Source organism: Cheilinus undulatus, linkage group 1 (genome assembly GCF_018320785.1).
Source record: "Cheilinus undulatus linkage group 1, ASM1832078v1, whole genome shotgun sequence".
Lineage (NCBI taxonomy): Eukaryota > Metazoa > Chordata > Actinopteri > Labriformes > Labridae > Cheilinus > Cheilinus undulatus.
The window spans coordinates 46643885-46655267 of NC_054865.1; positions in this window are offsets into that span (position 1 = coordinate 46643885).

Sequence of the window (11383 nt, forward strand, 5' to 3'; positions counted from 1 at the left end):
ATACAGTACATCCAGCTCCATGTTACAGTATATACACCCACTGTCTTGTTTTTTCTCTCTTTCATGCAACAAACCCTAAAATAAAAATGGCACCAGCTTACACGAGCCCTAAAAGCTGCAAAGGCTACAATAATGTCATTTCAGGCCAAATGCACGGCTCTAAGAACTTATTATTTTTCTGAAATGACTCAAACAGAATCATAAGACAGAGACTAATAGGCCGGTGTCAAAAGAAACCTCATCCTTCAAGAAGCCGGTTTTCTGCATTACTGTTTACTGTAGCAGAAATTAATGGAATTAATTTGGTTGAACAGAGACTTCTAATCATGTTGCCCTTCTATTTCCTGCAACAGAAAAAAAAGGCTGAAAAATTTCCAATTATTTCTCATTAAACCTCGTCTCACCCCCTTTGAGTGACTTCCTCTTAATTGGAATATGAAATTAGCATATTCTTGTGAAATAGCTGAGGGGATCCAGAAAAAAAAGGGCCAAAAAATGATGGGAGTGACACATCCTGCCATCATCAATCAAAGGTGAGGCAATGACAGAGCAGAAGTGTGCTCAGGGATATTTTTAACCTCTATTTACCCCACTTTGACTACCCTGTTATTCTCAAGCTAAACGGTGCACCATTACACAGATCTTTAGCCAGGAGCTCACTGACTGCAACATTCACAGACGTATATATGAATGTTTAGTGTCACGCTTAGGGCAAAAAAAAAAGGTCCTGATAAAGAGAGGATAGTGAAAATGTAACACGTTTTCTTGTCAGGTCCCAATACTCCAGTAACTAACCTAATTCACAGTGCTGTTTAAAGCGGTCATATTTACACTCATGTGACATTTTGGCTTTAGTTTGAACATCACAGAGGTGTGTGGGGGGGTGGGGGGGTGATTCCACCGTTTTTTTGCTGTCGTCAGAGGTAGCTACAGAGGTTGTACGAGCCACAACCTGAAGCCCGAATGTATTGAGCAGTGAAATGTTATTGTTCCTAAGTTTTACACAGAGTGGCTGTGGGACATTCGTATGAATGTTTAGATTGGTAAGTTTCAAGTGGCGTGTTCCCTTTAAGACGGAGTGACATCACAGGCTTGGAGGCAGAGTAGCCAGAGAGAGCTGCTTGAAGCAGGGGACTACACAGCTTTCCTTCTGTGTGACGGTGTATTTTTATTTTTGTGTCGTTAAACATATTTTGCACTGGATAAAATCTCCTGTCGTTCACATCAGGTTCAAGTGACTCTGCTTACAGTTCTAGGACGGCATTTTTTGACATTCTGAAAGAATGCCACTACAGAGGTGTAACTGGGGCTTGAACTGGATCAGTGGATCGCTGTGTATGTTTGCATTTCTAATTGCGTGTTATGTGGCGCTTCCAGTGTGCTGTTCTTCTTGAATATCTTGAGGCGTAAAAATGGCAGATAAATAAAGCCCTAATAGGACGAAGCTCATTCCATCTAACTGTATCACCAAATACCATTACTCTAACAATGGCTCCCGTCGCCATAGTGAAATCCAGAGGGGGAAAAGTGCACCCTGTCATTATGCCTATCTCTAGTCTTTGCCAGCCTGTTGTAAAATTTGAAGTACTTATACACATCTCAATACCTCTGATGTTTTCATTTAATTTACCACCACCTCTGGCACTTGAAAGAAGTCAAACGCCCTCCTAATATGTTCTACATGTAAATCCCTATTATCTACGATAGCTGCCTGAATCTGGTGCCAAATTATGCTCTTGTGTTCTATGCACCCTGCAAAACTTGGGATCCCTGCTTTCTTCACTGTTGTGTCTATTGATGTATTCAGTTCTAAAAAACCAGATAACCTCTGTGCAATATACTAAATAAAAGCTTCATCTCCACATTCAGGATAGTTTGAAACTGCCCCAGATCAGACGACTCCTTCTCCTTGGGAATCCTAATTCCCACTGAGGCCCTCGGGATGTATCGTTTCTGCCAAACTAATCTTAGTTAACACCACAGAAATCTGAGGACATCAGGTGCGCTTTTATTAACCCTGTAGGGCAGTGTTTTGTACACTTTTTTCTGGTGACCCACTTTTTAGAAGGTACAAGCCATTGTGACCCAACAACTTTGTTTTCTGAACATTATCACTTAGCAAGTCTGCCTTCTGTGCTATCCTTGGCTAGTTTGTGGCACTGATTGTAGTGCTAGCTGGGATAACATTAACTCTGGACTGACTCTGGACTGTGACTTTAGCTGTTTTGCCCCACACTGGCTGGTAGAGATGTTTTATTTTGATGAGAAGGTGGGTGTTACAGGATGGAGCTCCTCCCTGTGGCTGTGTACTGCCTAAATGTTCCATTAGACAATGTGGCAAAGACATTCTGAAATCTCATTTTGCAACCCCCCAAAAATATGGGGAGTCCTAACTTCTGTTTTTCCTGGATCTGAGTGAGTCCTTTTTAAACCTCTAGCTTTGATGCTTTGAGCTGTCCTCCTTCTTCAGAGCTCGGTGGTGGTAAGAAAATGCACTGTGAAAACCACCACTGAGTTTAATGATATGATCTTGAGCCTCCCAGTTTTGATCAGGTTTTGTTTGAATTTGTGATCATCATATGTATCCAAATCTTGGTCCAAAAGGTGAGCAACTGGACTTGATTGAGGGTCTTTCAGAGGTTTTGCCTCTGACCCCCCAAATTCCACATATTCTGTCTGCACAGCAACCACTCCTGAAGCACGGCGTGTGACCTCACCTTTTGCGTCCAGGGGGTAAGGTTGCTCGCTGTTGGTTGGAGCAAAGTGCTGCAAACCCAAATTGCAGTGCAGGTGGATTAAGTGGAATATAAACATTCAATGCTAATTTCTTAAGCTGGCCTGAGGAGAGTGTTGACTCCTGTTGTGATCTATAATACATGTTTTTCACCCGTCAGTGAGGAGTTTCACTGGAAGGATGTAATTCTGTGATCAGAAGTAGCACCATGTTTAAAGGCGTGTTGCAGGATGTGACATGCTAAGGTTCACACTGTTCCTCATTTATCACTTCCAATTTTCATCCACTCTGACCAACAAGTAGCTGTTGGTGTAGTGACAGCTCCTTTTTAATTTTCCCTTCATCATACTACAAAGTTGCAAACCAGTGAGCACTGATGTCAGAATTAAAGACAATCTTCTTTGCTCAATGATCACACCCTGTTTTATTAATTAATCATCTTCTCCAGCATGTTAAGTGCAAGTTTGTTATGTCCCTTCAAGGATGCAACGAATTGTTTGTAATGGTATAGTGTTTTGTGATAGGCTTTTATTTTGAAGTTCCTTCAAGCATAGTGAGGAAAAGATAACAAGAAGTTTCCCCAGTGAGAATAAAAGTCACAAGTCTCACCCTTCTCTTAAAACACCTTCAGGGCTTATATTGTTTATGTTCATAGTCCACTACCTGCAGACACACATACACTCTCACAGCAGGCAACAAAGGGCTGTGAAGTAGACAAAGGGAAGAGTTCAGCGATAACAAATTAGAGGAGTTTGCTCTGTGGCAGAACACCGGTTCCCTCTGATTATGTCTAATTAACCCCTATGGAATTTAATAGGATACACGGAGGGATTAACGCATGAGGCATGATCTTTGTGCACATGAACTGTACGCGTGTGACTTTAGCACCAACTTATCAGACTTTCCCTGCACTCAGCTTAACATACACCTGAGATGTTTTGCCAATCAGCACTGACCTTGTAATACATGTGGTCTGGCAGTCGAGATTTTTGTTGACCCTCAGGAGCAGCCAGCATGGAGCCCTCCAGAAAAAACAGGTTCAAATACAAATACAAATACATACATTTACTTTAATTAGGGATGCACTATATTCAGACTTCGTCAATTTCAGATATGGCAATATTTACAAATTCTTTTTAGCCAAAACAGACATATAAATGTAATTCAGACCAAAAATCTAAGTCCTAAAACACTCTAAAAGTTTAAGAATTTCTAAAGAAACAAACTTTAACCCCTTAAAATAAACATAAAAGTCTAAGGAATAAGGATGAACAAAGAAAAAACTTCACAAACCTGTTTGTAAATCTGTTCAATAATTACAGCTGATATATCAACTGTAAAAATGAGCAGAAATTTTCGTACCTGCCACTTCTGATCATTACCTAACCTTGCAAAGCAGATGGGTTCGAATAAGTGAGCCATCAAGAGAGGAGGCCACAGACAAAGCTAGACCCCATAAGAAGACTGACTGTGCACCCACTGCGGCCAACAGGAGGTGGAAAAAAGGTCCACTTTCTAACCTTCTGTCCTTTATACAGCGACATCAGAGACAAATTCTTTACACTTTTCACAAGCAAACCAACATGAACAATGGAAAGAAGCTTCCATATCTGCTGGGTGAAGTGCAACAGTGTGCAAATGTAGCAGCACATTACTGAGCAGGAAACAGTTTGCACAAATAATTACATAATTTCTACATTTTTAACCATAATTCAAAGTTAAACCAAGATTTTTGATACAAATTTTAACTATTTTCTTTGATGTTTTCCATGCCAACACCATCAAGCACCTTGGAGATGAACTGGGAGATTGTGAGCCAGGCCTTCTGATCCAACATCCAGGCCTGACGTTTAAATGCGCCACAGACTGAATGGGCACAAATTCCCCAAAAAACACTTCAAAATCTTGTGAAAAGGGGGGCCAATTCCAAATCAAAGTACATGTATTTGAAAACAAGGTAGACAAATACTTTTGTCCATATCGTGTAAATTAAATAGATAAAAATTGGTTCAAACTGTTTAAATCTTGCTGTTGGCCATGTAAACATGGTGCACCATATGTCTCGGCTGCTTGCAGAGCTCTGCCCACTAGTACAGATCATTCAGGTACTTTCTATCATCCTTGCATCAGAGAGACAAAGAAAGACACTTGGTACAGCTCAGTCTACCAATTACTGTAACTGTATTGGGTTTAGTGTTTTATTTTCATCATGCCAAGGGCAACTAAAAATGTGCTAGGTCCATCCCTGAACAAGTATCTACTGTGTTACATCTCACCAGTTCAGTTGTGACTGTATTTTCAGTCTCAGCATTATATAATATCAGTGACTAAGTCAACACTTGTAGCACCTCTGGCTTCTTTATAAAAAGCCTGGTAAAAAGGGAAGCTTTTAAAAGGAATAAAGTGCAGAAAGTGCTGCTGCAGCTCTCTGTTGAAAGAAGGTCAAAAAAATGGAACAAAGCAATGAAATGAAACTCAAACATATTTCCTCTCATTACACACAGGTGCTGGGAAAAAGATTGAGGTGACGACCACTGTGAGTTTTTAAGTGTTAATGTTTTCCGTTTCTCTGCCTGCCAGTTTACAGTTACATCAGCACAACTGATCATGGTGACTTTTATCGGCAATTGAGTCAGTCTGGTAGCAGCCTGATATGAGCTACGTTACCTATTAGTGTGATCTGTCAGCAACGGCAGAAGAAGAAACTGTTTCTCCCCATAAAAATAAATAAACATGTGCTCTAACTTGTAAGAAAATCCTGCTTATTTTCTATTAACTTGTCAACAAACCGGACAGAGGCAGCAGCCAATGATACATTGTGGTATGACCACAGAAACTTACTGAGCCTCTCATAGGCTCAGTTAATGGGCCCTCCTCAGATCTGATTCAATAGTACTAGTGCGTGGATCAGCAACATTGTTAGTGCTGGCCTCCTGGCTACCATACACCTCTAAAGCAGGGCTCAGGTCAACTTTGAGGCTGATTGAAACAAGGTTGTAAGCAAGACACTGTTGTTGCACCTACTTTTCTTGTGCTTACTTGTCCAGTATCCCAGTATGATGTTATGGTCCTGGCATAGCTGTACAGAGTCCAAAACCAAATAACCTTATCGTTAAGTCAGGCTGGCTGGCCCAGAAAGCTTTTGTGTTTATCCCACCTTATAGATGCCATGGGGCATTAATAAAGTCTGATGTGTCAAGTGAGCGTTTCTGTTAATTGGCGTATGTTAAAGGAATATTTTTAATTGTTAGAGTGGGGTTGTGAGGTACTTGATTTCAGTGAGCAGTGCCCCTTCAAACAGGAAGTGTTTGAGGATGCTAGGCTATATAGCACCACGGACAGGTATAGCTGTGTACTTCATTTAGCAAGGTTTAGGTAAAATGGGCCAAAAACTGTTCTGACTCAGTTTCATGCTATATCAAAAAACTTTTGAGGTGTTTAATATTCACCAAGGGTGCCTTTGTGTTTTTGCACTATTTTACAACATGAGCTTTGGGCTACTGGCTACCTGCTCTTCAGCTTCAGTGTATCTGAACATCTATTTGGGATTGCTTCCTTCGCCAAACAAAAATACACCAAATTAAGCTCAAACTAGTTATTTCAGCTCAGTTTTCAACTTCACCAGGTGAAACAATTTCATTAGGTAATCATATAGTACAGTCTGTAGCTTGTCGAATTATCAGCCATTAGAGGAATAAGGTGATGGCCAAACACTTTCTTGGATGACACATTTCCATTCAGTTCCTCTGATCGAGGCTGGTATCCCCAATTTATCTCCAGAAAGTTGTAGGCGGTCCTTAAAACTCCGACATTCAGTAAGGCAGGGAACTCTGAATGGGGAGTGATGCAGGCTGTAGGCATCTGTGAGCCGCTTTCCTTTATCAGAAATATCTTGAAGAAGTGTTGTGAAGTGGCATCATGACGTCAGTAACTTTCATGGGCATGGGCTCACAGTTTCCACACCCACACTACCGATGTAAATCAACCTCTGTGTACAGCTTTAAAAAAGTATTCCCTTGTATTCACAATGAACAGGATGTCAGTGTCACTCGAGTCCAAATGCCTAATTTTAGTGTTGTTTTAGCTGAGTTATGTGTTTCCTTTAGCAAAGCCTTTGGACCCAAACGGCTGATCAGTTACGCTGAGGCGGAGAAGCACGTAACTGGTAGCCAAAGCTTACACTGCAAAATAGTGCCAAACACCGAGGCTTTCCGGGTGAAACATGAAATGCTTCAGAAATGCTCTATATAGCATAAAATTGAGACAGCATTGTTTTTAGGCCTTTTTTTAACCTTAAACTAGCCACATAACGTAATGTAGCTGTACTTGTTTAATACGCTGTGTTGACTAACTTTTCCAAGTTTCTCGGGCTTCTCTCTCTGAAATCAGTGAAGGCTAACGGTGCTACTTTCACCAAGTACTGTATATAACCCAGTTTCAAAAATACTTAAATATCCTGTTAAGATAAAAATGGACCAAAATAATGTAGGCTCAGTTTAACATGTTTTATTGTTCCCCCAGAAAGCCTCTGTGTTTGGCACTATTCTGCAATGCAAGCTTTGGCTACTGTGTGCACTTCCACTTTAGCCTTTAGGTCTGTGGGCTTAGTCAGATGGAGTTACTCCTCCTGAAGTATTTCGACTCTATATATTGGTTAACATGCGAGAGTCATCTAACCAGACACATGTAGACTGTTTCACATGTCTGTGGCATGTATTTCACCTCCATTTGGTAAGAACAGTTTGCCTGATCAGGACAACATTTTTGGATCAAGTGTTCATGTTGTAATCTGAATGTGCTGGATCAGATTTGAAACTTCCTAGACTAGAATCATGTTTACATGACACTTTTGATTCTGACCAGTCTTATATTTGAATAATTTATGTCCATGTACAAATGTAGCTATTGAGACTTATATCTTGAAATGTGACAGGAAGGCCAGAGAAGACTCATTAATGATTCTGAAGCCTAAATTGGGAACAGGAAAAAAAAAAACAGATGGACAGAAGCTGTGCTAAAAGAAACAACACCTGGCAAACCGTCTGAAACTGTGAGGAGACGAGGAAAGTCAAGGGAGAGGTGAGGAGGAGAGAGGATTTAATTGGCAAAACCAGCAGTGATACAACAGGGACACATTTGTCTTAATTGGTATTTTTTCTTCCTTCACAATTACCTCAGAGTTCCAATCAACAATAAGTCAGGCACAAACAGGAGCAGGTCAACTGACTGTGTTTAAGCAAGAAGGTAGCATATGCAAATAATTCCTGCTCAACAAAGGACTCAGTGATAGTCTTCAGAGCTAACAGGGCACAGCAGGGCTACTTGAAGGTACCTGACTGAATCATGGAGAAGATCTTAGTCTACTTCCTGTAAAACAAAAACCCTTCATCCTGTTATATATCCAGTATAAACATCCCTGTCTTGACCTGAAACTCTAACAAAATCAGTCAGGAAATATTTGTATATGTGGTCTATAGCTAGTGTATAACACAGACTGTATATAGACATGGATGAAGACTCAGTCATTAGGCTACACTTACATGCATAGAAAAGTCGAACTATGATGACAGCTCAGTCAGGCACTTCACCTTGACTACTGTCTTTGCTCAAGTAAAAATGCAATGCCAGAAAATTGGTTCAGTGAGAGGAGCATGGGTTACATCTCTACAGGAAGTGTCAATAAGCCCCCTGTCATCTAGTTACCATGGGTCCTACTTCTGTTAACCTCACTAACAAGATAGCAAGTAGCTAACAAGATAGCAAGTAGCTAATTGGTTGTATGTTGAATAGTAAAACATGGACAAACGCAAATGCTCTGTAAATGTCATGCACACTTTATGCCTGATAGCTTTTGGCACAAATGAGATGAACACCATACCTTTACGTTGTGGAGATGCTGTTCCAACACTTGCTGTTCAAATTCCAAGTCCAAGTCTGACATGGTGATTTGAAAAAAAATATATATATATTTTTATAGATAATAGATAACTTAAGTTCAGTCAGGGAAAAAAGGAAGAAGATTCAAGTTGCATGCAATCATATCCACTTGCACGGGGAGTAATAGGCACTTATACCACTCTCTTGAGCTGCTTCAGGACAGTTTTCTTCTTCAACCACTCAGAAAAATGCTGAAAAGTGTTCCAAAACTTTGTAATAGGTTCTGTTAGTTAAAAATAGTGCAGAAATCTGTGGTGGAATCTGCAAAATTGTTGTTTATTAGCGAACTTAACGAGTTGACAGATGGGAAATATGATGCAGTCAGGTAACCTCAGTAAATTAGACGACTGTATTCAATATGTTATGATGTGTTCAAATGTCACATAAAAATGGGAAAATTTGATTTTTGACAAGAAACTTCAATGAATACGGTTGTGAATAGGAAGACTATTTTTATATTTGAGGGATAAAAAATAGATGTGACGGACTGAATCATGGTTTTTAACTCAAGCACTACTCTGCTAAGACCACTTTGAGTGTAAATATTCATTTTGTCTTTCCACCAAACTATAGAAAAGTATCTATAGTGGTTTCGATAAGGACTTGGATCAATAAGAAGTATCAATAAGGGTATAAATATCAATCGAAATGAACGATCCCCATCCCTAGTTATGACACTGATAATGTCAGAGGCAGAATAAAGGAGGAGCTGGGGTGGAGGAGAGCTATAAAAAGAGGCTTGCAGAGGGAGCAGCAAAGCGTAGCCAAGCAAGAGCAGTTTAAATATAGCAGCATGAGTGTGATTTGCCAGTAGTGTGCTTAGGATGAATTAGTTTGCTGATAGCTGACAAGGGTTTGTGTGAGATCAGCTGATATTAGTTATATGGCAGCACTAGACTCTGTGGCCTGCCTGAACTATCGCTATACACTTGATTTACTATAACATGTAAGAGACTATTTTGTATAGGTATGGCTTTGATGTGCCCTGAAATTTTGTCTTGATCTCAGGTGTGCCTTGGGCAAAAAAGATTGAAAACCACTGTTTAAGGAGACTTTTGAAGCTAAACTCTGGAGGTTGCCATATTAAAAGGCTGCCTAAACCTTCCCTAATTAGTCTAGTGACAGGCATAGAGGTGGAACTGAGATGGGCCTAAAGCTTTTTGATAAACAGCTTTTAAAAGCCATGTCCTGAATTATGCAAAACTCATATCCTTATTTAAACCAAAAAGGACGAGCAATAAAAAAAAAGTTTAGTCCCTCAGGCTGTGGAAGACACGAACTATTCTGAGCAAAGCAATATTTTTAACCAAGCTGTAAACATGTTTATTTCTGCTGTAAGGAACTGGTCATTTTAACATGAGGTGTGTATGCGAATAGGCTTTCTTCAGCTGGCCTCAAGTGGACACTTGAGGAACTACACATTTTTGCATTTACACATAGACTTCATTTGTCAACACCTGAAGTTTTCGCCAGCTCTTACAGGCAAAACTAGGACTAACACCGATGTATAAAATTGCCTTACACTTCAAGTGGATAAAAGAATAAAGAGTTGGAGTGTCTTATTAAATAAACTAATTGGACTGACAAAATTCTGACTCAGTTACAGCCATACACCAAACCCACACTCTCTCACACTGTCAGACATTTCTCTACCTAATCACCGACTCATCATCAGCTGGAGACGAGGGACTGAAATGTATTAAAGACAGGCTGCTTTGACAGAATGAGGACCAGGCTGCAGGAAATTTGAGCAAGACAGATTTCTCCGTCCCACTTCTATCTCCTCACCAACACTAATTATACTGACCCTCAGCATGCACACACATAGTCACACACATTGATACAATCCTGTGTTTGCCAGATCCCCAGTGCAAAGCATGGTGTGTTTGAACAAGGCAGCCTGTTAAAGTGTCTGATTAGACCTGTGTTTGAACAGAACAACACAGCAACCTATCAGCACGTGGCGGGGGCCGGCCAATCACTGCAGCGCCTCATCTGCTGTGCATCTAGCTGGCTACCAAACGTGCATCATGCCTGTTCACACAAAGACAAACACAAAGACACACAATGAGAAAGACGGCTAGATAGAAAGGCAGGCGGACACGCCCACGCTCACAGTAGAGAAATAGGTTTCTCCCATAATGCATTTAGCCGTCCTCAGATGTGTGCAGAGAGAAGCACCCAATTTAAACTAATTCCATTGATAATGACCTTCCCACTGGGTAGCAGGTGCAGGTCACTGTGGCAAACAGCTGGCAGGCAGGGAGGAGACGAGGCAGCCAACTTATTATTTGCTCTTTTTCTAATTTTTATAAACAGACATTGTTGCACGCATCATTTTTTTCTGTTTAATTTTTCAAAATTAGGAGAAGCAGGGTGCAGTGAAGCCACAAAGCCTTCGATCTAGAGCTAGCATGGATGCCATTTGGAGAATTTGCCATGCGCAGGAGATTGTTCAATAAAGTTAATGCAATAAAGTTTTAAAAGTATTGATGCAAGCTAGAACAGCAGTTATTGAGATCTCAATTATTAAACATCATAACAAACAGAATCTGTGCGTGAATTTTAAAGAAGTGAATTGAACCAGTGTGTTAGCTTGAGAGGCAGCCATTGCTTTGTTTGATGAAGTGTTAATATTTTTGGTTTTATAAACTTTAAAGGACCGTTACTTCTTGGAAAAGTCTAACAAATGTGTACTCAGCCAAATAAAAC